We start from the raw sequence: 26095 nt of genomic DNA, 5'->3' as shown, positions 1-26095 counted from the left end.
TTTTTTTTTTTTTCTTTTCTCTATGATGCCAAATTCCCTACCACATGACATGTAGGAATGTTCTGAAACCAGGAATTTCAAGTCCACTGAATCAAAATGTTTCTTGGCAATAATGTAAATCAGGACCATTAGAATCATCTGATTCTTATTCTGCCCTGCACAGTTATCAGCCCATATTTGTCTAGACACACTCTGATGTTGTAAAAGGAGTTACTACCTTCTCCACGCCAACAGCTGTGCACATACAACTTACAACATCTAGTGACTACGTTTCCAACTTCATTTCATTACATACGGAAATACTACCTTCTCTGTGTCATTGGCATAGCCATTTACTACCTTCTCAATGAAAAACCTAAAAATTCGAATGTTTGGCAGTTACGACCTTTCCCATGTCAATGCCTCAGTTCATAGCATAAATACGCGTCAAAAATGACTTTCATACTCCATCGGCAAGTCTATCGTGCTATCAAAAAGTGGTACTTTATATAGCAGTAAAAATTTTTAATAGCCTTCCTATCGATATAAAAAATGAAACTCAAAACATAAGAAGTACCTAATTTCTCATGCCTTCTATTCTGTAGGTGAATTCATGACATTCAACAACGCTTCATGAAATTGATACTAAAACTTTGTGTTGTATTAGTAGACTATATTATAAACCTCTTCTGTATATATTTCAATAGACTGTGACTATAAATTAAGACTTTGTAGTAGTAGTAGTAAGTTTTTTGACTTGTTCCATATTCTAGCTGTGAAGCAATGTATGAATACCATGGAATGTTAATAAATACAATACAATATAACACAAAACTAAATTACTCTCTTTCTTTCTTAACTTTTTATTGTTTGAGAAGAGTAAACGTAAGTGTTAGAATTATTTATTTACAAAGTAACACCAATGTATGAGACTATTTCTTCACTGCATATCGTCGTATATAAATGAGAATGAAATGTACACAGGAAAAATAATACTTAATATACTGAAAACAGAACACAATGCAAATCCAGTCTTCGAACTGCTCTTAGGAAACAGGCGTTTTAAGATAAGTTTCACAATGGATACTGAAAAAAAAAAGACACAAAGAAAGTAAATTTAAAGAAGTAGCTATATAATTACAGTGTGTAACTGATGAGTAGACTTCGTTGAATTGCGACACGCAGCATGCAATCAGGTTGACGATGTACGGTAGTATAGAGGAGGTGAGCGACTGCCCGGTCTCGTAGTATAAGCAGTTCATGTTAAGAGTTGTGACCGGTCCAAATAGATAGAGCAGCTACAGCTAATGTATACCTATGTAAACACTTGTTTTTGCATTACTGTGGTTGGAATAGTCAAAGCTTAACATTTGTTCAGTGCAGACAAGAATTCAATCAAACATACTACAATGAGAGTTTTGCTGTTCCAAATAATTGCCCCTGGAATACCCTTACCCCCGCAGCCAATCTTGACCCGTTGGAGAACGTGGTTGGATGCTGTTAATTATTATGCAGAACATTACGGCAAAATAATGGAGGTAATTGATGCATTGGATAGCACAGACAGTTCCGCTGTTGCAGCTGTAAAATCATTGCCTTCTGAACAGCTATTGGAATATATTCTGTTCACTGATTCTAATTTTAAAATCGTGTCCAAAAGCATCATCCTGTTAGAATTGTCTAAACTACAACTCTCAGAGGCCCTTAATATAATGCGTATCACAAACCGTTATCCAAAATAATAATTCACTAATTTCAGAAAAAGTGAAATGTAAGTTGAGAAACATTATTGCTAAATATTCTACCTATTCACAACTTCGTATTATAAATGATGTACTATCAGGTCACGACAAGACATCTGAAGTTGGTGTACTGAAAGTAGTGACTTTCCGTTCTTCAAATATTACGTATTACATCGTGTGATGTTCAACGTACATTTTCCCAAAATAAACTGTTTAAGTGACCATCGGAGGAGGTCAGTTTGCAGTCGCTCAAAATGTACGTAACTCTTCACTGCAATGCACATATTCAAGGATGATGCGAGTATCTTAGATTAAATTTTAAGAGTTAATATATCTCACTATGAAATAATTATGTATTTACATGTTTAGACATTTCCTACTTCAATGATCATTCACTATATTTCTTGAATGCAGGATACAGGTTTTATTGTAACCGCAGTATACTGCTCAGTGTTTACATTAGAGGCATACTCTATCCTTTGCACGCCCCCTTCTCATACAGTCTATACCGCGTGCGCAGTAAACCTTACGATTCTCGTGGCAATTGCACGAAGTCTACCGATGAGTTACACTGATTCTAAGACATGTAGAAGAGACAGAAACTGACGAAGTTCTATTGTTTACATAAGGTCGGAAGCATTACCTTCCAACAGAAAGCAACACTTTATGAAGCTTTATTGACCGAAATGTAATAAAATCGTACACTGCTTTCTACACATTTCGTAATTGTGTTTATGTATCATAAAAATTGTGGAAAAATGGAAACCACTGACATTGACGGCTAAACATGGTGCATCGGTATCAGTGGCCATAACCTTTAACATATCCTGTGGTGCAGGAACATAATTGTGAAGTGAAAGGAAATAATGCACTGCTATTACATCATTACAAGAATTTCACTTCAGTTTACAAGAGTTTCGTTAATAAAGTTGACCTTAATATTATTGGTCTTAAAATTAAAGGCCATGTCAGATATGTTTTTTTTTTTTTTTTTTTTTTTTTTTTTTTCATAATCGAGTAGATTATTCTCTCACAAAAACTGCAAAGAAAATCCGGATGTTTTAGGACGATTCATTATCTAGCAATCCTCTCGTGATGTTTCGCTTTACAATGACGATGACGTCAGCTGAGCCTCGTCACGTGCAGTTACATTACTGCTCGCTTAGTGTCCACTGTTGCAATAATTATGATGATTTTTTATGTACATCATGATTACGCAACTTTTAACACTATATCATTTCGAAATATAAAGTATATACGAATGGGGTTCGATCCCGGCCCAGGTCGACGGCATTTAAATGTGTTTAAATGCGACACGCTCATGTCAGTAGATTTACTGGCATGTAAAAGAACTTCTGCGGAAGAAAATTTCGGCACACCGAAGACGCTGATATAATCTCTGCAGTTGCGAGCGACGTTAAATAAACCAACATTTTTTCTTAACATGGAAAAAATTAGCTATATTACCTTGTGTGTATATATGCTTTCACATGTTAATTAACGTCAACAAGGTAACCTAGTTAATTAACACGTGAAAGCATATTATATAAGGTGTATTCCGAAATGATTTTTAATGATTTTAGCTGTTCTAATCGTTTTGAACATTGTTGTTGTTCAGTCAACTGTCCGAAGACAGGTTTGAACCTCATAAGTAACACCAATCAGGTATCACTCATGAGGCAACTAGGCCAGGAGATAATGAGGTAGGGTGGCCAGTTTCTTTCCCCCTCCAATGCATACATCGCCGATTAGCTACATATTCCACTAATCAGACTTCTGAACATTATCGCAAGAGTAATATGACAACTTTTAATAAATCTCTGAATAGCTACAGAAAAATCTTCGCAACGGTATAATGACTGACTTCATTCGAAACTAAAGAACGCAGAATTTAAAAAAAAAGAATGCATATAAGGGGACAGAAATAATTAGTAGATTCGTCATTAAAAAGGAAGAGTCGGCCTCGGTAGCGTAGTTGGTATAGCGCTGGCCTTCTACGCTCGAGGTTGCGGGTTCCAATTAGTACGGTTTAATTCAGACCATTGCCTTACAGATTTACTGATTAAAATTAAGGCTATGATAAACACAGCTATTTAATACTGCATATTAAGTGTATCCTTTTTGTTGACATACATCAGCGTCAGTCCAGGCTGGTGTTAGGTCATCGCCTGCAACACGATATTAGTAACGACAATTGATAGTGTTTCCAGACATTGTAGAAAAGCGCGTTTTTTTTTCGTTCTCTCATTATCGACATAATAATTAATAAAATAAATATGTGTTTTTAACCGGACAGGACCTTAAACGTTTATACTAGCCTACCTACTAGCCAGTTTTTGTTTCCTCTAAATCTAAAATTTCTATAATGTTTAAAATTTCTATCTGTAGAACGCATTTAGTTACATTGTACATGTTTATATGTAAGCTATTTAATGTGTATAATATATTATATGTATGTATGTATTTTTTTATTTTAGTAGGTTATTTTACGACGCTTTATCAACAGCTTAGGTTATTTAGCGTCTGAATGAGATGAAGGTGATAACGCCGGTGAAATGAGTCCGGGGTCCAGCACCAAAAGTTACCCAGCATTTGCTCATATTGGGTTGAGGGAAAACCCCGGAAAAACCCCAACCAGGTAACTTGCCCCGACCTGGAATCGAACTCGGGCCACCTGGTTTCGTGGTCAGACGCGCTAACCGTTACTTACTCCACATGTATGTATGTATGTAATGTAATGTAATGCATGTATGTATGTATGTATGTATGTATGTATGTATGTATGTATGTATGTATTTCCAAATGTTTATGCGGTGAAAATCGCTGACAATTGAAAAATCATTTTTTATGTTAAATTCGTGTATTTGGAAGTTTCGTGAGTTATATCAACATCTAAATTATAAGCTGATAATAGAACAGGCTATGTTCGTTTTAAAAACGTGGGAGAGAAACCATGAATGGAATCATATAGATAGTATGATGAAAAAAATTTTCTTTCTATGAATGTACGTTGATTATTTCTATTTAGGTCACTGACATGTGCTTTAAATATTTATTTAAACATTCTAATTAGTTGACTCGGCTCACTGAATCAATTCACGGTTGGATCCACTTAATTGACTAAATAAGCGGATCGGTTTATGAGTTACGAGTACAGAGATGAAACTGTAGTTAACTTATTGGACCGGGTCTTGAGTTATTTCATAGAATTGATTCATGGCTTAACTCAACGACTTACTAAGCTCACTCACCTGGTTTCCCTGTGCCGAAGTCTGCCTCTTGTTCGCCTACCTTTGTCTCAATGACAGAGAGTACAGTATTGAGCACACAACCGCCTTCCTCGGGGTCGAAAAGGAACCCCCATTGGCAGCCGCAGGCATAGGAACCCGCCACGTTGAAGCAGGCCTCTGAGCCGGGTCTGCAGGAATGCAAACCGCGGACACATTCGTCCACGTCTGAAAACGAAGAGTTGGTGTTTAGTCAACTGTCAGAAAACAGGTCTGAACCTCGCGAGTAATATCAACAGGGCACCACTTATGAGGCAACTCAGCCAGGAGATAATGACGTAGGTTATCCAGTTTCTTTTCCCCTCCATTGCATACATCGCCAGTTAGCTACATTTTACATCTAGTCAGACTTCAGATGTCTACAAACAATTAGACGGAGTTTCGCAATAATAGACCAACCGACAATTTGGGGGGGGGGGAATAGATATTCGCACAAATCTGTTGATGGCAGGCTAATTTAACTCGGAAAAAATCAAGAATGCGATATCTGAATTTTCTGCTATTTACAAGCAAAAATTCGTTTATTGCATAAAATGCATTTATTTATTTTGCTTTGAAATATTAATTCAACTGCTGGTCTATTATCAAAAATCGGTTAGCTCTTTCTGGTATTATTTGTGCTATTCTTTTTGTAATAGTATGAATGTTATAATGCTTCTTGAATAAAATGTTTTATAAAAAAACAGGTTTAGTTTAATGGCTAATACCTCGAAACAGGTTTTTGGCGCTTGTTCTATTATTGCGTAACTCCGTCCAATTGTTCTTCCTCTGATATAGGCTATACCGTCAAATGAGATGTACTGTCTATAGTAGTGGCAAAAAAAAAAAAAAAAAAAAAACCGGACCGACCCTTGTAGCTGATTTCAGTTTCTTGTTCACTCCAGAGCACGATAGACTGGTAACTAAGACTTTCGAAATTCGAATCCTGCCTGGGAAGGAAACTTTTTTTTTGTTCCTTATTCAAATTTATTCTCAATACTTTTCGATTGCAGGTAAAATTCATGTTCTGGGAACAATAAGTTAATTAAGTAGTAAAATATCGCTGCAATCGAAAAGTATTGGGAATAAATTTGAATAAGGAACAAATAAAAGTTTCCTTCCCAGGCAGGATTCGAACCACGAAAGTCTTAGTTACCAGTCTATCGTGCTCTGGAGTGAACAAGGCTCTGAAATCAGCTACAAGGGTCGGTCTGTTTTTTTTGCCACTACTATATAGTCTTAGAAAAACGTTTTGTCGCACAGATACTTTACAAGTCCTAAGGAGGTAGTGCGCATGATCAGAGGATGAGCGACCTGGTTTACTAGAGAACGACTAGTTGAGGTAATAAAATTAGTTTTGTTTTGTTGTATATCTGATCATGCGCACTGTCTCTGGGACTTAAAAGGTATCTGTGCGACAAAACTTTTTTCTAAGACTGTACATGATGTGTATCTGTGAAGAGTTATGCCGTGTACTAGGATGAGTGTATGTGTAAGTATAGTGTATAGAATGAGTGATAAGGAAGGGATAGGGAAACCCGGTGCCGACACGTAACCTACTCCTGTCGAATAGCACCAAGGGGCCGCCCCAGGCGTAACGTCCCCGTCCGATGGACGAATCACTATCAATAGTGACATATGCCTTTTCTTAATATGCACTGCGGAATGATTTGGGATTTAAATCAGGCATATTGGTACATAATCTAGTGAGAAATTATGCACCGCCATCTCTCTGAAAATTTCTGAACCCGCCTGGGATCGAACTGGAAATATATGTATGAATGAATTTTGATTGGATAGCTTGGTGAATGTATAAATGAATAATATTCATAGATGACTGATTGAGAAGCTCGATAAAGGAATGAACGTATGGATAAATAATAATAATAATAATAATAATAATAATAATAATAATAATAATAATAATCGATCAAAAATGAATTAATGATCACCAGTCATAATTCTCGGACCAAAGATTGGAAAACAGGTTTTCATATCACATTATATTTTTAAGAGCAAGTAAAGACATAGGTTTGGAAGTAAATTCCGAAAAGACAAAGTATATGATTATGTCTCGTGACGAGAATATTGTACGAAATGGAAATATAAAAATTGGAAATTTATCTTTTGAAGAGGTGGAGAAGTTCAAATATCTTGGAGCAACAGTAGCAAATATAAATGATACTCGGGAGGAAATTAAAGGCAGAATAAATATGGGAAATGCCTGTTAGTCTATTATTCGGTTGAGAAGCTTTTATCATCCAGTCTGCTGTCAAAAAATCTGAAAATTAGAATTTATAAAACCGTTATACTACCGGTTGTTCTTTATGGTTGTGAAACTTGGACTCTCACTTTGAGAAAGGAACATAGGTTAAGGGTGTTTGAGAATAAGGTGCTTAGGAAAATATTTGGGGCTAAGAGGGATGAAGTTACAGGAGAATGGAGGAAGTTACACAACAGAGAACTGCACGCATTGTATTCTTCACCTGACATAATTAGGAACATTAAATCCAGACGTTTGAGATGGGCAGGGCATGAAGGACGAATGGGCGAATCCAGAAATGTATATGGAGTGTTAGTTGGGAGGCCGGAGGGAAAAAGACCTTTAGGAAGGCCGAGATGTAGATGGGAAGATAATATTAAAATGGATTTGAGGGAGGTGGGATATGATGATAGAGAATGGATTAATCTTGCTCAGGATAGGGACCAATGGCGGGCTTATGTGAGGGCGGCAATGAACCTCCGGGTTCCTTAAAAGCCAGTAAGTAAGTAAGTATTATATTTTTATGAATGAGTCAGTAATGTCTAATAGTTAAACTAACCAATGCAGATTCCAAATCTAGAGTCCCATTCGAATCCCTTCTTCTCGCACTTACAGCTCACGTTCCACCGATTGAGTACCAAGGGAACAAAATCCCTGTTCTTCTCGCGACTGAAGCCACACTCTCTGTGTAACTTTGGCGCCTCGACGTGGCAGGGGTTGCTTCCTGCGTCCCAGCACTCTTGCAAGTCATGGTAGTGTTTACGAGGACAGCACGGGTCTAAACATGTCATTATTTCATTAGTAACGAAAATGTTAAATGGGAACAATTTTCCCGGGATTAATAATATTTATTTATGAGACAAGTTCTTAAAGGTTCTCTTTTTGGCACGAGTGTAAAGTTCGTGAAACTCGACTTCGCCAAAAAGATGACTTTACGAATGTGTGTAATACAATGTTTTTTGTACGATAGGCCAAATTTACATTCAATAAATATTTCAAGTTCGAGAGTTTATAAGATCACAATGCCATGGCCATCTAACTCAGAACCATTAAGAAGTAAATATTCATGAAATGACAGCCTGTTTTATTCATTTTCAAGATTTCATGGCCGTCTAAACCGATCATATAATTAACAAAGCAGTTAGAAACAGTTGAATGATAAATCTTGTTACAATGAGTACTACATGTAACTTCAGAATAATGACTAAAATGTAGATATGAATGTTAAATTTGTTACTTATTTTTGTTACGTGTAATATTTAAGTAATGAAAGATCGAGGTAATGCATTAATTTTTTACTGAATGAAGTTTGTACATTGAATATTACATTTTCTTTGGGAGTGCGTAAAATGAATAGCAGTGCCAAAAGTGTTTACTTACTTTTCAGGCACTAGTGTTTTAAAGACTCACTTTAGGCACTGGGTAAAATTCAACTTGACGCACTATCGTAGAAAAACATTTTTGTTGCTTTTATACTGTATATGTAACCTTGTAAAATTTCTTTGCAGAACGAAAAGTTACATTTGTTCGGATCAAATTTATGCATATTTAAAGAACAAAACTAAAATTCTTTCAATAATTTGTTATCATAATACGCTGCTCTCTTAAACTGACTGAGCACATTCGGAAATTAATCTATATGAATTTCCCAAAATACATCATGAAATGTTTCTTATACTGCGAGGGGCATCCAGAAAGTAAGTTTCCCGATTTTTTCCCCTTGAAAGTAAACGTAATTAGCCGTGTCAATTGCGCATGCGTAACAGAGATTGCCACTAAGCACCTGCTGTTCAAAAAAAGTGTGCCAGGTGGGTGCCGAAAAACCTGACACCCGAACACAAAATGCAACGTTTAGGAGCATCACTGACATTTCTGCAACGGTATCACGATGACGGCGACGAGTTCCTCGACAGGATCGTCACGGGCGATGAGACTTGGATTTCGTACTTCACCCCGGAAACCAAGCAGCAGTCAATGCATTGGCGGCATAGTGGATCTCCGGTCAGGACGAAATTCAAACAGACGCTGTCGGTACGGAAAGTGATGTGCACGGTGTTCTGGGACAGGAAGGGCATTCTGCTCATTGACTTCCTTCCAAGAGGTGAAACAGTGAACGCTGACCGTTACTGTGAAACACTGCGAAAATTGCGACGTGTCATTCAAAACAAGAGGCGTGGAATGCTTACTGCAGGTGTTGTGCTCCTCATGGATGACAATGCTTGTCCACATACGGCTCGGCGCACAGCAGCTGTTTTGACAGAATTTGGCTGGGAGTTTTTTGATCATCCACCCTACAGTGGTGATCTTGCTCCCAGCGATTTTCACGTTTTCTTGCACCTCAAGAAATTCCTGTCCTCCGGTGAGCATTTTGGCAACGACGAAAAGCTGAAGACGTCGTCACACGCTGGTTCCATTCACAGGCGGCAGAGTTCTACGACAGAGGGATACAAAAGTTGACCCCACGATACGACAAGTGCCTCAATTCTGATGGTGGCTATGTTGAAAAATAGCTTAAACATTGCTGTACCTATGATTAAATTACATAAGTTAGGTCAGATGCAACAGTGTTCATGAGTAGAATAGTTATATACAATAAAAGTAATTCGATACAGTTGTATGTATATAACTATTGCTGTACCTGTTGCCAATAAATGTTTTCCTGAAAGTGTGTGTTCTTTTAAAAAAATAGGGAAACTTACTTTCTGGATGCGCCTCGTATAAAACACTTTTTATCTCTAAATGAAAGCAAAAACGAGCAAAATTGTATTAAACCTTTTTGTTTGAAATATCTCAAAGAATAAACCTATGCAATTAATGAGATTACTTAAGATTCATACCGTGTAGATCTACATTATACAGGGTGATTTATGAGGATTTACCGTCACGGAACTTATTTCCGAAGACTTCTGAGCAAAAAAAGTGATATAAACATTTGTCCTAATTGCAAAGTTTTCAAAGTTACATTAATTTGAAGTTGTTGGTAAAATACCTTTTTTATATAGTTTCACAAATAGAGAATGAACTATTCAGAAGTGTCATTTCTTTAATTGGCTAGTATCCTGAAGCTAAAAATATGTTGTTAATTGAAGAGTCCACTGCAAGAATGATGGATGTCACTTTCTTGTCGAAAATGAACCAAGACTGGCATTGCATAGCTTAAGACATATACCTAGAATGTACATAGAGTTATATGGCATTAACACTGATAGTCATTGTCCAGTAATGATCGGAAAATCTCAGTTAAGCTTTGAGTGCTAAGCATTTCAAACTTTCAATTGCTTCTCCTGCAAAATGTATTCCAAATGACATCCATCATTCTTGCAGTGGACTCTTCAATTGCTTTGTACAGATTTTATTTTTCAATTTTTAACTAAAAATGACATCATTCTTACGCACTTACCACAAGAATTGTTACAAATCATACTACTTCAGGAACTTGATTCTTCGCAGTTTAATTTTGCATCCCAATGTACAGTCTTGAAGAATTTACAAGAGTGGCGTCTGATTTGTAAGAATTGTTGCTATAAATGTGTACGAAAAATGTACTTTTATAGTTATAAATCGAAAAAAAAAAATCTGTATGGAGCAACTATGGAATTCACAACACATTTTTAGCTAACTAATTAAAGAAATGATACTTCTGAATAGTTCATTCTTTATCTGTAATATTCTTTTACCCTTAAAACTCAAGAATAATGATATTTTACGAACAGCTTGAAATTAGTGTAATTTTGAAAATATTGAGATTAGGACAAATGTTTATATGACATTTTTGCTCAAAATGTCTTAGAAAATAAGCTCCGTAAGGGACGAATAAATCCTTGTGAATCGCCTTTTATTTCATGCTGCAAATCAAGAAATTCAGGTGTCGTCACCGAGTAATCGTGTAATATGTAATAGTTCGAAGAAAGTTTTCGTGGCCTATTCTTACCGGGACAGAAGCTGTAGGTTGCACATTGGAAAGGTTGTCTATCATCGGCTCGTGGGTCCATGTTCGAGTACTGAAACTCTGTATCAAGACAGTTGGCGAAGTTATCGCATGGTTCACCCAGCATGGACAGTGCCGCCTCCTCCCGCATGGTGTACCAGCACATGTAATAGCTGGCGGATGTCTGTAGCAGCAAGAGGTATCGAAATTAACGAGGGAAATGAAACCTAAATTGCTATCTTGTAACGAAACTAAAACGAAATAGGGAATGTGCATAGACTGTATTTCCCGTCGAAAGTCATCAGTACAATATACAGGGCTTTCATTTTAAAACTTCCCAGTCTATATAACTACATAATTTAAATTGAATTTAATTAAACAAAAACTGAGGGGGAAGATAGAAACTAGTCTTAATTGCATATTAGGTTTCACCCCCTCACCCCCAGCTACCCCCACTTTGAAATTTCAAATGTTATCTCTATCTTGTGATACATTTAAAAGAGTATTAAATTGTTTATTATACATCTCATTCATTTTTTCTCGCCTCATTTGTTTTCTATCGTCGCCTGGCAACCTGGATTGTTGTTATTGTTGATTACAGCTGAAGAGAATAAAACTACAAAAACTGGTTGATTAAAAGTTTTTTTCAGGTAGTGATCTACATAAACTACGAGAAATATTAAGGAATATTATGGTTGTGTATTATAAACCTCTCCTTTAAAAATTTAAAACAGGATAGCGGATAATAAAAGCCGAAGTTGAATTGACGTTATTTATATATGGCTTTAATAGTATGGCAATGCTATGAAAGAGGTGCCCAAATAGAGTGTATTATTCCCTAGACAACAATGGAACACATTCTGAACATTTAACTTCGTAATTTTAATCAGTGAAATTAAAAAAAAAAAAATTCTCAAAATAAATTGTTTTCATTCTACAACCAACTGACTCTCGTATCACTCGTGCTAACCTTACTGTAACTGACTCACAAAAGATTTGTTTATATAAAACATTGATTTTAGTTCTTTGCTTTAAGTGTTGCAATCGATGTTTGTCGATCTCTGACTGACTTCAGCGAGAGAGTTAAGAGCGCCTAGATATTAGGCAATTTTCAAAACAATAATGTTACTGTCATTAGTGTTACGTCACAGCACACATTAGTCCAGCAGTATTTATCTAATGCAGACGGTATGAAACACATTTATACAAATCTGGCTTTCAGGTATATCTACCTGTAAAGCTGACTTGAATAATTTCAAGTTTCAGGGCCGGGTATCGAACCCGGGACCTTTGGTTGAGCGCTCCAACGCTCTACACACTGTCAGGAACTGTACCTGATTCCTGCTCAATTATTCCACATACCTTAAGTGGATTTACAGCACATCACAGCCCAGCATTGAGTGGACACTTACTGTGTGACTTAAATTTGTCATCTTTACAGGGAGCTATATCTGAAAGCCAGATTTGTACAATACACGTTTACTTACTTACTTATGGCTTTTAAGGAACCCGGAAGTTCATTGCCGCCCTCACATAAGCCCGCCATCGGTCCCTGTCCTGTGCAAGATTAATTCAGTCTCTACCATCATATCCCACCGCCCTTAAATCCATTTTAATATTATCCTCCCATCTCCCCAAAGGTCTTATTCCCTCCGGCCTCCCAACCAACACTCTATATGCATTTCTGGATTCGCCCATATCTTCTACATGCTCTGCCCATCTCACACGTCTGCATTTAATGTTTCTAATTATGTCGGATAAAGAATAAAATGCATGCAGTTCTGCGTTGTGTAACTTTCTCCATTCTCCTGTAACTTCAGAACATCCCTCTTAGCCCCAAATATTTTCCTAAGAACCTTATTCTCAAACAACCTTAATCTCTGTTCCTCTCTCAAAGTGAGAGTCCAAGTTTCACAACTATACAGAACAACCGGTAATATAACTGTTTTATAAATTGCAACTTTTAGCTGTTTTGACAGCAGACTGGATAATAAAAGCTTCCAAACCCAATAATAACAGGCATTTCCCATATTTATTCTGCGTTTAATTTCCTCCCGACTATCATTTATATCCGTTATTGTTACTCCAAGATATATGAATGTTTCTACCTCTTCAAAAGATAAATTTCCAATTTTGATATTTCCATTTCGTACAATATTCTGGTCACGAGACATAGTCATATACTTAGTCTTTTCTGGATTTACATCGTGTGATTAAACATCGTGGACTTACCCTCCACTGGAATCGCTCGAGCGGGCCCAGGAATGGCTGCGCCCCCACCCAGTCAAGACGTCTCATCCGTTGGCATTCCCGATCAGCCTGTTCCATTTGCTGACTGTTGTTGGGTAAGCTCCAGCCGCTCTCACGCATCATAATCACAGTGTCCACGCTGCGTCGTAACTCCGCTCCCTGCGCCTTCTGTCGACAGCCACACACACTACGTCAGGGATTCATGCTATTGTTCATACTAGAGCTCTCTGAAGTTCCGCTGTAACTCGGAACCCAGTAAAGATTTTGAACAGCGACAACTTTTAAAAGTAATTTTAATTCCTTCTCAACATTTCTCTCGTTTTAACACCCAGTCTGAAGTGAAAAATGAAAAATGTGTGCAACTGACAAACTTTTTTAAAGTATAAATATATTTTTGAACATATTACTTCGAAGTTAGTTTTTTTAATAAAAAATATATTTTGATTTTGAATGTTTTCTATATTTCCCTTAGACACTTACCTATCAGTAATAAAAATTACATTGACTGATTGATTGACTATCATATGGATTCTGTTGGCTGTAGGGACCGGTCGTTAAGGGCGGTGGGCGTAGGGGATCTGTGGCATGCAACTCATTCCATATCGATGGTTAGCGCAATAGATCTCAATAGGTTGCAGTGCTGGGCCATCCGTGCCCCCCTTTAGTTAAATTCCATTTCATTCCATTAAGACATGACAAATGTTTAGCGGGCGGGAAATGCCGTTCTCGTCTGCCAGATGTAGACGGCAACGACAGAACAATAATGGCGGACGATTATACCCACTAATATAGGGTAAATCAAAAGTCTGGACCCATATAAATATCTTCCATATGCTTGATTTTCGATTAGTATAGGTGTTACCAGTATTTGTAAGACCAAATGCTCTACCAGTGGCACATTCGATTCTAGCCCTCAGCTACCTCAAAAGCAGCCATTTTGAATGTAACTTTGAAATTTTAAATGGAAAGGGGCTCATGTAGGTACTCAAAATCATGTGAGATTTTCTGAAAAAATCAATGGTGCAATCCGTTTTGAAATGTCTGCAATGGTTTTCAAGTTATTTAAAGGTAATAATGACACAAACATTAGTTACTGCATCTACAGATATTTTGCAACGTGGTGCAGTACTAAGGAGGCTTTGGAAAAGGTATTTTTATGCAATTCTGGTAATTAGCTTTTTCTGCTCTACTGTGACAGTTTCAATGCATTGTTGTGATTATTTGAAGCTTTCCTGTAACAAATTTCTTGATTTTCGTGTTGGCAGAGGGAAGAATTGATATCATTCTTCATTCTGATGGGTTAAGCCACAGAAATGTTGCAGCAGACTGGACGAACAGTTCCCTGGACATTGGACGCATTTATCACATTTTATTATTTTCTACTTTATATGTACTGAAACCCTTTTTGAGTTTTATGTTCAGCATTATTTATGTTTATGTTTCTAAATGCAATATAAATTTATGTTAAGGCATTTTTTTTTGTAAATCATCTCGCGTTTTTGCATGACCCTCACTTTTGGAACCACTGCCTTAAGATGACGTCCTATACTGTATGTTAAGTAGTGTAAAACTTGCTATTTAACTCATCAAAGTATATTTTAAGCCTTGGATTTTCTGAACCGACGCATGCGACGTGCGAGGTGCGAGGCCCGCCTCACACAAATCCGGACTACACGAGAGAGTGAATGGTTTCTATGGCTCCGAGGTGCGCAGATTACGTTGAAGAAGTGGTAATACAGATTTATTCAATTCCGACAACTAAACAGGGATCGTGCAGTTGATGCTTAGTTCGACATAGTTCCACAAATCTCCAGCAGATGCCACCTGTAACTATGAACCTGTAAATGTCTTGTATAATATTGTAATTTGTACGTAAAGACCAAGGTCTTCAACAAAGAATATAATAATAATAATAATAATAATAATAATAATAATAATAATAATAATAAAAATAATGTACGAATGCAAGAAAAGTGGAAAGAGTAAAAGCATATCAGTTGAAATAACGTGGACTATAGAAGCCGAATCAAGTAGAAGAAGAAGAAGAAGAAGAAGAAGAAGAAGAAGAAGAAGAAGAAGAAGAATACACAAATAAAAAGTCATCAGCACTATCATAATCATGATGATCATAAAAAATTGTTCCATTTAGTTAATCCCTTCTTCACTGTTGTGAGTGTTCTCTGTTCTTCTAGGGGCTTCCACTAACTTTGGACACCGCCGCAGTCGTCGCTCTTGTCAAGCACAATCGTTATGCAATGTATCCTTTAAGGGGTTAGGTACATCTTAGAGCAGTAAATTTTTTGGAAATATTCAACATTTTTTCCTCCATTACTATATGTTGTACAATAATGAAAATTGGTATGTGTAAAACACTGTCCTTCTGCTATATGAAAAGTAATATTTTTACGATAAAAATATTTATATATGTATATATATATATATATATATATTTTTTTTTTTTTTCGAAATTCATAATGGTGGTAGTTCACTGTGCATTGATGAAGCGTTTCCCTCATGACTTATAAATTTGTTAACTTTTTCATATTCTCTTTTATTTTATTGCCGAAACTCATGTTTATAATATCATCCTCTTTCAACTACATTCCTTAGTAAATAATATATATATTTTTAATTTTGTGTTAGAAGAAAATACTGATATTTGACCATTTTTTAAATTAATTTGTTTTTTATTAGACAATCTATCAAAGGTAGAGAAGTGATACAAAAAATTTAATCACAGAATGTTGAATAGTTTTTGAGTTATGTGGAAAACGCTTCATCACTGCACAGGGAACTGAATTTTGAAAAAAAAAAATGTAAATAATTTTTTTAATCGTAAAAATATTTATTTTTTTTTACGACAGTGTTCTACACATACTAATTATTGTCATTATTGTACAAGATACAGTAATGGAGGAAAAAATATTGAATACTTCCAAAATTTTACTGCTGTAAGCTGTACCTTACCTCTTAACCCTTTTGGTCTATACATTTTGGGAAGTTTTATTTGGCAGACTTTTTAACTTTATTTTCTGTCATTAGTTAATTTATTCATAATGTTCTGCCCAAGGGAGAGTCTTTAATATAAACCCAGCATTCTCCAATCTTCCCTATTTTCCGCCTTCCCCTTAGTCTCCGCTATAATTCATATATCTTAATGTCGTCTATCATCTGATATTTCTTCTGCCCCGAACTTTTCTCCTGTTCACCATTCCTTCCAGTGCATCCTTCAGTAGGCAGTTTCTTCTTAACCAGTAGCCCGGTCAATTTCTTTTTCTCTTCCTGATCAGTTTCAGCATTATTCTTTCTTCAACCACTCTTTCCAACACAGCTTCATTTCTTATTCTGTGTGTCTATTTCACACTCTCCATTCTTCTCCATATCCACATTTCAATGCTTCTAGTCGTTTCTCCTCACTTCGTTGTAATGTCCATGTTTCTGTCACATACAATGCCACACTCCACATAGAGCATTTCACTAGTCTCTTTCTTAGTTCTTCTTCCAGACGTCCGCAAAAGATATTCCTTTTTCTATTAATAGCATCCTTTGCCATTGCTATCCTCCTTTTGACTTCCTGGCTGCAGCTCATGATACTGTTTATAGTACACCCCAAGTATCTGAAGCTGTCCACTTGTTCCACTGCTGCGTCATTTGGAATTCGCAGGTGTACTTTCTTTAGTTTCCTTCCGATAGTCATGATCTTCATCTTGTTTGCATTTATCTTCATCTCATACTGCTCACAGCTGTCATTTAGCTTCAATAGCGCGTCCCTCAGTATAGTCTTCTCCTCTGCTAACAGCGCCATATCATTAACAAATCTTATCTGTGAATTATTATTATTATTATTATCATTATCATTGTTGTTATTGTTGTTGTTATTATTATTATTATTATTGTTATTATTATTATTATTATTATTATTATTATTATTATTATTATTATTATTACTTTCTCATCTCATGTTCATATTAAGGAATCGGACTCTTTCGCATGTCTCGTACAGTTGTAAAAAAAAAAAAAAAAAAAAAAAAAAGAAGTGGCCGCACTCGTGAACAGCGAAAATTTTCTAAGTCCACTTCGGGTCACGGCGATGTTACATGATGCATATCCTTGTAGAAGCAGTAACGGAACTATAGTATTACTGCATATCTGTGTCTCATAGACCAGCGGTAGAGTGCTCGCTTAATGATTCGAAGAGTGTGAGTTCGGGTCTTGTTCAAGTTTTCATTTTATTTTTTTAATCGTTCTTTAGTGATAGATATAATATTCATATTATATTTTGTATTATGTTATAGTTCTTTAGCGTTACAAATAATATTAAAATTAACATTTATTTTCTGTTATCGTTCTTTATCGACATAAATAATATTCAAGTTATTTATATTTTGTTATCGTTCTTTTAGCGATATAAATAATATTCAAGTTATAATTTTTTATATTCTGCTATCGTTCTTTAGTGATATAAATAATATTCAAATCATCATTTGTAATCTGTTATCGTTGTTTAGCGATATAAATTGTATTCAAGTTATCATTTATATTGTTACCGTTCTTTAGCGATATAAATAATATTCAAATTATAATTTATATTCTGTTATCGTTCTTTAGTGATATAAATGATATTCAAGTTATTTATATTCTGTTATTGTTCTTTCGCGATATAAATACTCTGAATTTATATAAGTAATTATTGTAATATAAATAACCATTTTTCTTTGTAAAATAGGTTATTTTATTTAAATAATTCTTTCTTTCTTTCTCTCAGTTTAACTCTCCCTTCTAGGTACATTTACACGACCCACGCCACCCGGGCCTTACAGGGCCGCGATCTGTCGGGAGAGGAATTACTATGGATCACATACATACTTTTTTGACCACACAAGGACATGGAGGGCCTCCCCGGATGAGGGATCAGCTCAATGCCAGGGCCACCTCCGATACAACACAAACATTTAAGACATTACACATCATTCACTCACACATATGAAAGGATTAAGGGAAGGATCGCCGTCAATGGCCGGACTTTCAAGAGGTACAATCCCGGCATTTGCCTGGAAATAACTGAGGAAACCATGGAAAACCTCAGTTAGGATTGCCGGCCCCTGGGATCGAACCCCGGACCTCCCGAATGCGAGGCCAGCCTTCTAACACTCCGCTAGCCCGTTCGGTTTATTTAAATAATTATATATTATATAATATCTTATATTAATTAAACAAACCGATATTTATCAGTTATATCGTTGTCTTTCTTTAGTGATCCTGTATAAATAATATCGAAGTTATTTATATTCTGTTATCGTTGTTAGCGATATAAATAATATTCAAGTTATCATTTATATTCTGTTATCGTTCTTTAGCGACATAAATAAAATAAATTTAATATTAGGTTTGGAACAATACAGTTGCATAATACTAGTGGTGTTTTTTCTTTTTTATATTATTATATTATACTATCTTCAAACACAGTAACATGAAAAGCAGTGGCGAGGAATTGAAACTGAGACGTTTACATCTAAATTCCGACGTTTTTCCGACTGAACTACGAGGGTACAAGTAAAGAAACATTTGCTGAAAAAGTGGCCCAATTCCCCTCCAACATTTTCTGATGATTTGTAGAAGTTCGTCCAGGATGCGGGGGAGGGGGCAAAGGCTAATTGGGATTTCCCGGTACTGAGCAGGTCAAAAATCCTGATTGAACTAATATTTAACCCTTGCGGTGAATTTCGGTGAAGTCCGGAGGGCCCAATTAGTCAAATCCACTCTCACCGCCACGCTTGGGCCTCTGGGATCTATTAAGATTCGAAAGAGACAGTGGTGTGCGGAAAGCAATGGGAAGTTAACGCATTTATCCTTCCCAAGAAAAACTGCAAATATGAGCAAAGGAAGCTTTTAACAGAAAAAGGAGCAACTTCTGCGGACCTCTGGAAAAATAACTAAGGAAGAGACTAGTGAAGTGTTTTGTGTGGAGTGTGGCACTGTATGGGGAAAAAACGTGGACCATTACGATGAAATGAAGAGAAACAATAGAAGCATTTGAAATGTGGATGTGGAGAAAAATGGAATGTGTGAAGTGAACAGACAGAATAAGAAATGAAGTTGTGTTGGAAAAAGTGGATGAAGAAAGAATGATGGTGAAACTGATTAGAAAGAGAAAAAGGAATTGGTTGGGTCACTGGTTGAGAAGACACTGCCTACTGAGGGATGCACTAGAAGGAATGGTGAACGGGAGAAGAGTTCGGGGCTGAAGAAGATATCAAATAATAGACGACATTAATATATGTGAATTACGTGCGGAAACTAAGAGGAAGACAGAAAATAGGAAAGATTGGAGAATGGTGGGTTTGCATTGAAAGACCTGCCCATGGGCAGAACACTTATTTATGTCCAAGTTGCTTGGAATGTCGTGGCTGAGAACAGTCGCTATTTGAAAAGACTCTAGTCGATTCCATACCCACTCAACTGCAAGATGTGATCGAGATGTGGGGAAGATAGAATCGTGGCTTTTTCTTTTGTTTTAACGATTAATTTGTTTAATGTTCTAAGGCAGAGGCCAGTAAGTTTGTTTTATATATGTCACGAAACAGATTTTTGTTGAGAATACAATTCTTTTTTCTTTTCATTTGCAGCCATAATGTCATAATAAATAATGATAAAGTCATGGCAGAACACATTCATGAACCTGATGTTAATTACTAAAATAATCACAAAAGAGAAAGGAGCAATTATGTATATTTTGTATCTCTGTCTTAAAAACAAAACAAAAAAGAACATAAAAAAGCACTAGGTCGTATTCGAACGCAGGACATCACGCATAAGAGGCGGGAACGCTACCATTACGCTATTAAGTAACACAAAGATTACTTGAATTATAACTGTAGATATCAGGCAACGTGGTACAACAACATGTAACATCGCCTGTCTCCGAATTGTAGCGAAGATACCCGAAGGGAACTTTGCTTCTGGAGAGCGGCCACTTTTTCTTTTGACAACCGTACATTCTTGCGAGAATACAGGGTGTTAAAAAAGTATCCAATATTTCAGGCGGTGACAGAAGATACGCATGAAAACAAAAAAAGTCTAATAAACATGGGTCCTACAACACATACTTTCTGAGATCTGAACACTTGTTCATAGGAGGTACTCAATGTGACGTCCATTCATGGCACTGGATTTCTCTGCCGCACAATACAGCAGACTATCAGATAATCATACCGTAGTTGACACCCGTGGCATGGAATAATAATACATCGCAAGGAATACGAAAACAAAAGACTGGTTGCGGATATGAGCGGGGTTCAGCAGAAATGGTGTTGTGAATTTTCGTAATCAGCATGTGTGGACTGATGACAATCCCCATGCAGTTGAAGAAACAAGACATCAACACAGATTCTCAAACAACTTACGGGCAGGCGTTTTTGGCGATAGATTAAGGGCCACATAGTTTAACTGGGGCTCTTTATCAGATTAACGTATTGCCTGCCTTGCTGGAGTATGTGCCATGTAACAAAGACTACAGATGTGATTCATGCATGATGGTACACCAGCACATTTTTTCCGCAATGAGCGTGAACACCTGACGCTGACATTTCAGGGCCGCTGGATTGATTGGGGAGGTCACACACCTTGGCCTGCTCGTTCCTCAAATCTAAATCCCCTAGACTTTTGGTTATCAAGAACAACCAGGTCAATTTCAAAGAGTGCGTGTTTCCTTACTCCGAAGGACAGAGAAATGCATTGCCATGAATGGACGTCACATAGAGCACCTCCTATGAACAAGTGTTCAGATCTCAGAAAGTATGTGTTGTAGGACCCATGTTTATTAGACATTATTTTCTTATTTTGATGCACACTAGCACCTCCTGAAAAATTGGATACTTTTTAACACCCTGTATATAGTAGAATTAGCAGTAGATGTTTGGACGAAGAGAGACATTCTGAGCATATTGTTAGCATGGCTTACAAATACCGTTTACGATAGCGAAGTACAAACCAAAGAAACGAAACACATAACCAGCCTATGTTGCATATTAGATACTGGTACCTTTATATCGTAAGCATTAACTTACCGCAAATACAGGTAGAGTAATTTTGATGCATTGCATTTTGAGACGGAAAACAAAATTACTTGAGTTATAGCGGACGAGTGGCGTAACAATAAAGTTATAAAAATTTACCTCGTGAAGGTATTGCACGCAGTCTACGAAGCCAGATTCGCAGTACTTTCGCACTTCCCAGTGAAGAGACCGCAGAGGGGGATCAGGGAACTCCTTGAATAAATTCTGTGAGGAAAGATAATATAATATAATATATTAGCCTATATATCGTCGTTGTTTTTATGAAACCTCCTATGTGACAGTACAGAAAAGCATTTTTCAAAAGGAAGAAAAAGTTAATTAAAGTTGATTAAAAATCAATGGGCGTAAGTAAGTAGGTAGGTAGGTAAGGTAAGTAGGTAGATAGATAATTAAATGTCATTCAGCAAATATACAGCCCATAGACAACATCAAAATACAAATATATAATGCTTGACCTGCAATAATATGATTAGATATTGAAATAAAATCAAAATAAATATACAATTACCAGACAATTACAAAGACAGATTAGAAGTGTTAAAAATGATATAATATCAGCTTAAAATATACAAATGTGTCATTTACATGAGGTTAAAACAATAGTATCTAAAACGTAATATTACTAAACTCATTGACACTGTAGAGTGGATCTGCCATCAATGCCTTTCTCACTAACCTTCTAAAAGTAAACTATGATTTATTTGTTATATTCATCGGTAAAGAGTTATAAAGTTTATATGATATGGAAATAAAACTATTGCTTGTAGTACTGTATTTGTACTTGGTTATATATATATATATATATATATATATATATATATATATATATTAAATCTGGAACGGGTAGAATAATTATGAATAGATGAACAAGTAGGAAGATTATGCACATTACACTTAGCATACAGAAGGCAATCGAGAATAAACATTGACGGCAACGTAAGTATTCCTAGTTGAACGAAAAGTGGTTTACAATGAGTTCTAGAAGAGAGACCACAAATAATTCTCACTGCTCTCTTTTGAAGAATAAGCAACTTAGAAACCGAAGTATGGTTATCCCACAAAAGCGTCCCATAACTTAAGTCACTATAAATAAGGGCATAATAAACCGTTGTAAGAATATGAAATAATTCTGTAAAAACGTTGGTGAATATGGTGAACATAAATGACATCGAGAATCAATGTTTATATTTAATCAATTTTTTCTTCCTCCTGAAAACTTATTGTCTGTACTGTCACGTAGGAGGTTTCATAAAAACGACGACGATGTATTGTACATGTATTTATATGTAATATACAAGATGTTTCAAAAATAGAGATCATAATTTCAGGTATGTATTCCCCATATATAGACAATACAAAAAGTTCTTTACATGTGTCAGGCAATGTTTGGTTTCAGAGTTATGGCCTTCAAAACAGTGAAATTTACCGGAACGTTTTTCTTCCCGCAGGTAGTTGTCTTTACAGCAGATGTTCAAAATGTCCATCTCCTGCTTGAATACAGACCTCACATCGATGTCTCATGGCCCTGCGAACACGATCCCAAATTCCAGGAGTATTTCTTCACAACCTGCCACAATTCGATTCCGAAGGGATTCCCTGTCAGACACCGGAGACGAATATACCAATGATTTTAAATGACCCCATAAGTAGAAATCAGGTGAGCGTGGAGGCCAAGCAATTGGGCCACCTCTACCTATCCATCGATCAGGGTACCTCTCTTGGTACAAACGACGAGCCAGCGCAGCATTGCCGTCCGCCTTACCGTACATGAAGTGCACTTTGCCAGCTCCTGATTTGAGTACATGTCGCACAGTACAACGCCAAACACAATACTCAATGTACCCTTCGCCTCGGAATTAACTGTCAGAGTATCCTCTGTTAATAGCTTCTGTCACGGCACCTACCTGCGGGAAGAAAAACGTTCCGGTGAATATTATGTTTCGAAGGCCATAACGCATTTCCGGACACATGTTGTAATGAACTTTTGGTATTGTCTACATACGAGGAATACATACCTGAAATTATGCCCTTGTTTTATTTGCAGTTTTTCTTGAGAAAGATAAATGCGGTAGCTTCCCGTTGCTTTTCTCACATCACTCTCTCTTTCGCATCTTAAAAGATTTCAGGGAGTCCTAGCGTGTAGGTGAAGAGGATATATTGTACTAATTAGGCCCAACGGACTTAATCAAAATTCACCACACATCATAAGCTACTTTTAACTAAACCCGTACATTCATGCAACACCAACCACTTCAACGTTCCACGCCATTACTTATAGGTATTCTACGAATTCCGTACCATTTTTTCTTTTATTATGATATGTAATATTAATTTGCTAGCCAACATATATTATTCAATAATAATAATAATAATAATAATAATAATAATAATAATAATAATAATAATAATAATAATAATTACCTCATGGATATATACAACTCAATAGACATTTACAACTAGATTCATTACTTTTAGACGATTTAGCTCTGGTGAACGTTCAATTTTTAATTTTAACAAAATTGGAATTAAATATAATATGAAAATCAATAAAGAAAAAACTAAAATTATGGCCTTCTGCGGAAAATACCCTGTGCCTAGCAAAATATGTATGTATGTATGTATGTATGTATGTATGTATGTATGTATGTATGTATGTATGTATGTATGTATGTATGTATGTATCTATGTATGTATTTGTTCACACTGCATACAGGTGTTCCAAAAATACGGGCCATAATTTCAGGTATGTATTTCCCACATGTAGACAATCAAAATAGTTCATTACAACATGTGTCCGGAAATGCTTCATTTTCGAGTTATGGCCTTCACAACATTGAAATTCACCGGAACGTTTTTCTTTCCGCAGGTCGTTGTCATTACAGAAGATGTTCAAAATGTCCACCTCCTGCTTGAATACAGACCTCACATCGATGTCTCATTGACCTGCGACCCCGATCCCAAACTCCAGGAGTATTGCGTATGTCCTCAGAACATACCACAATTCGATTCCGAAGGGATTTCAAATCAGGCACCGGAGACGAATAAACCAATGATTTTAAATGGCCCCACAAGTAGAAATCGAGAGGGTTCAGATCAGGTGAGCGTGGAGGCCAAGCAATTGGGCCACTTCTACCTATCCATCGATCAGGAAACCTTCGATCCAAGTACCGGCGAGCCGTACGACTGAAGTGTGCAGGAGCGCCATCATGCAAGAAGTGAATGTGATCAGTGGAGTGTCTTCTAAAACATGAGGTATGGTGTTTTCCAGGAAGTTTGTCTACGCCTGCCCCGCAAGTCTGTTTACAAGTACATGGGGTCCAACTAATCGTTCACCAATGATACCGGCCCACATGTTGAGGGAGAACCGCACCTGGTGATGAGATGGAACAGTTGCACGTGGGTTTTCATACGCCCATACATGCTGATTGTGGAAATTTGTTATGCCATCTCGTGTGAACTGTGCTTCATCTGTAAATAATACTAAGGCAGGAAAGTTCGGATTTACACCACACTGCTGCAAGAACGGCTGACAGAACCTAACTCGTGCAGGGTAATCTGCTGGTGACAGGGCCTGTACACGTTGCAAATGATAAGGATACAATTGATACTCTTTCAACAGTCTCCAGACAATCAGTCGTATGAAGAACATTGACTTGCAACGCTACCCTTCGTGTGCTGATAGAAGGAGTCATGTTCACAGCCTCCAGAATCTCCTCCTGTACTTCTGGAGTTGTAGATCTTGATCGTCCCCTTCCCAAACCAGGAGAGTTAAATTTTCCATACTCGCACAGACGGTAATGGAGACGTACAAATGTCTTCCGATCTGGACATTGTCGCTGTGGGTACAAACGACGAGCCAGCGAAGCATTGCCGTCCGCCTTACCGTACATGAAGTGTATCTCTGCCAGCTCTTGATTTGAATACATGTCGCACAGTCTAACGCCTACACAACACTGAATGTAATATTCGCCTCGGAATGAACTGTCAGAGTGCCCTCTTAATGTCTCCTTTGACGGCAACGACCTGCGGAAAGAAAAACGTTCCGGTGAATTTCAACGTTGTGAAGGCCATAACTCTGAAATAAAGCATTTTCGGACACATGTTGTAATGAACTATTTTGACTGTCTACATGTGGGAAATACATATCTGAAATTATGCCCCTTATTTTTAAACACTCTGTGCACCCGGTGGCAGTGGTAACTAATTACACTCAATAATGACAATAATAAACTTATTAATTAAAAATACAATTAATAATAATACTAATAATTAATACTAACAATAATTAATAATAATAACAATAATAATAATAACAGGGAATATCCTAAATTAAATGAAACGATCACTTAAAATAACATTTGAAATAAATCTAATTTGTATCTTAAAACTAAGATCGAACTAAAACCCACGAGTATGATATGTTCATATCTGCACAAGTACCTTTTAACATTACACTCATTTCGCTGTCAACTCACTCACTGCACTGGAACTACGACACATTTCACTGATTCTATCCTGATTTCACTAACACTTCAAAAACATTTCACTGTTCAAATACTTTGCACTGCCACTATAAACTATAAAGCTTCACT

This window comes from Periplaneta americana, chromosome 2, assembly GCF_040183065.1.
Source record: "Periplaneta americana isolate PAMFEO1 chromosome 2, P.americana_PAMFEO1_priV1, whole genome shotgun sequence".
Taxonomy (NCBI): Eukaryota; Metazoa; Arthropoda; class Insecta; order Blattodea; family Blattidae; genus Periplaneta; species Periplaneta americana.
The sequence above is the reverse complement of the archived record's forward strand: the minus strand, read 5'-3'. Positions refer to the sequence as shown.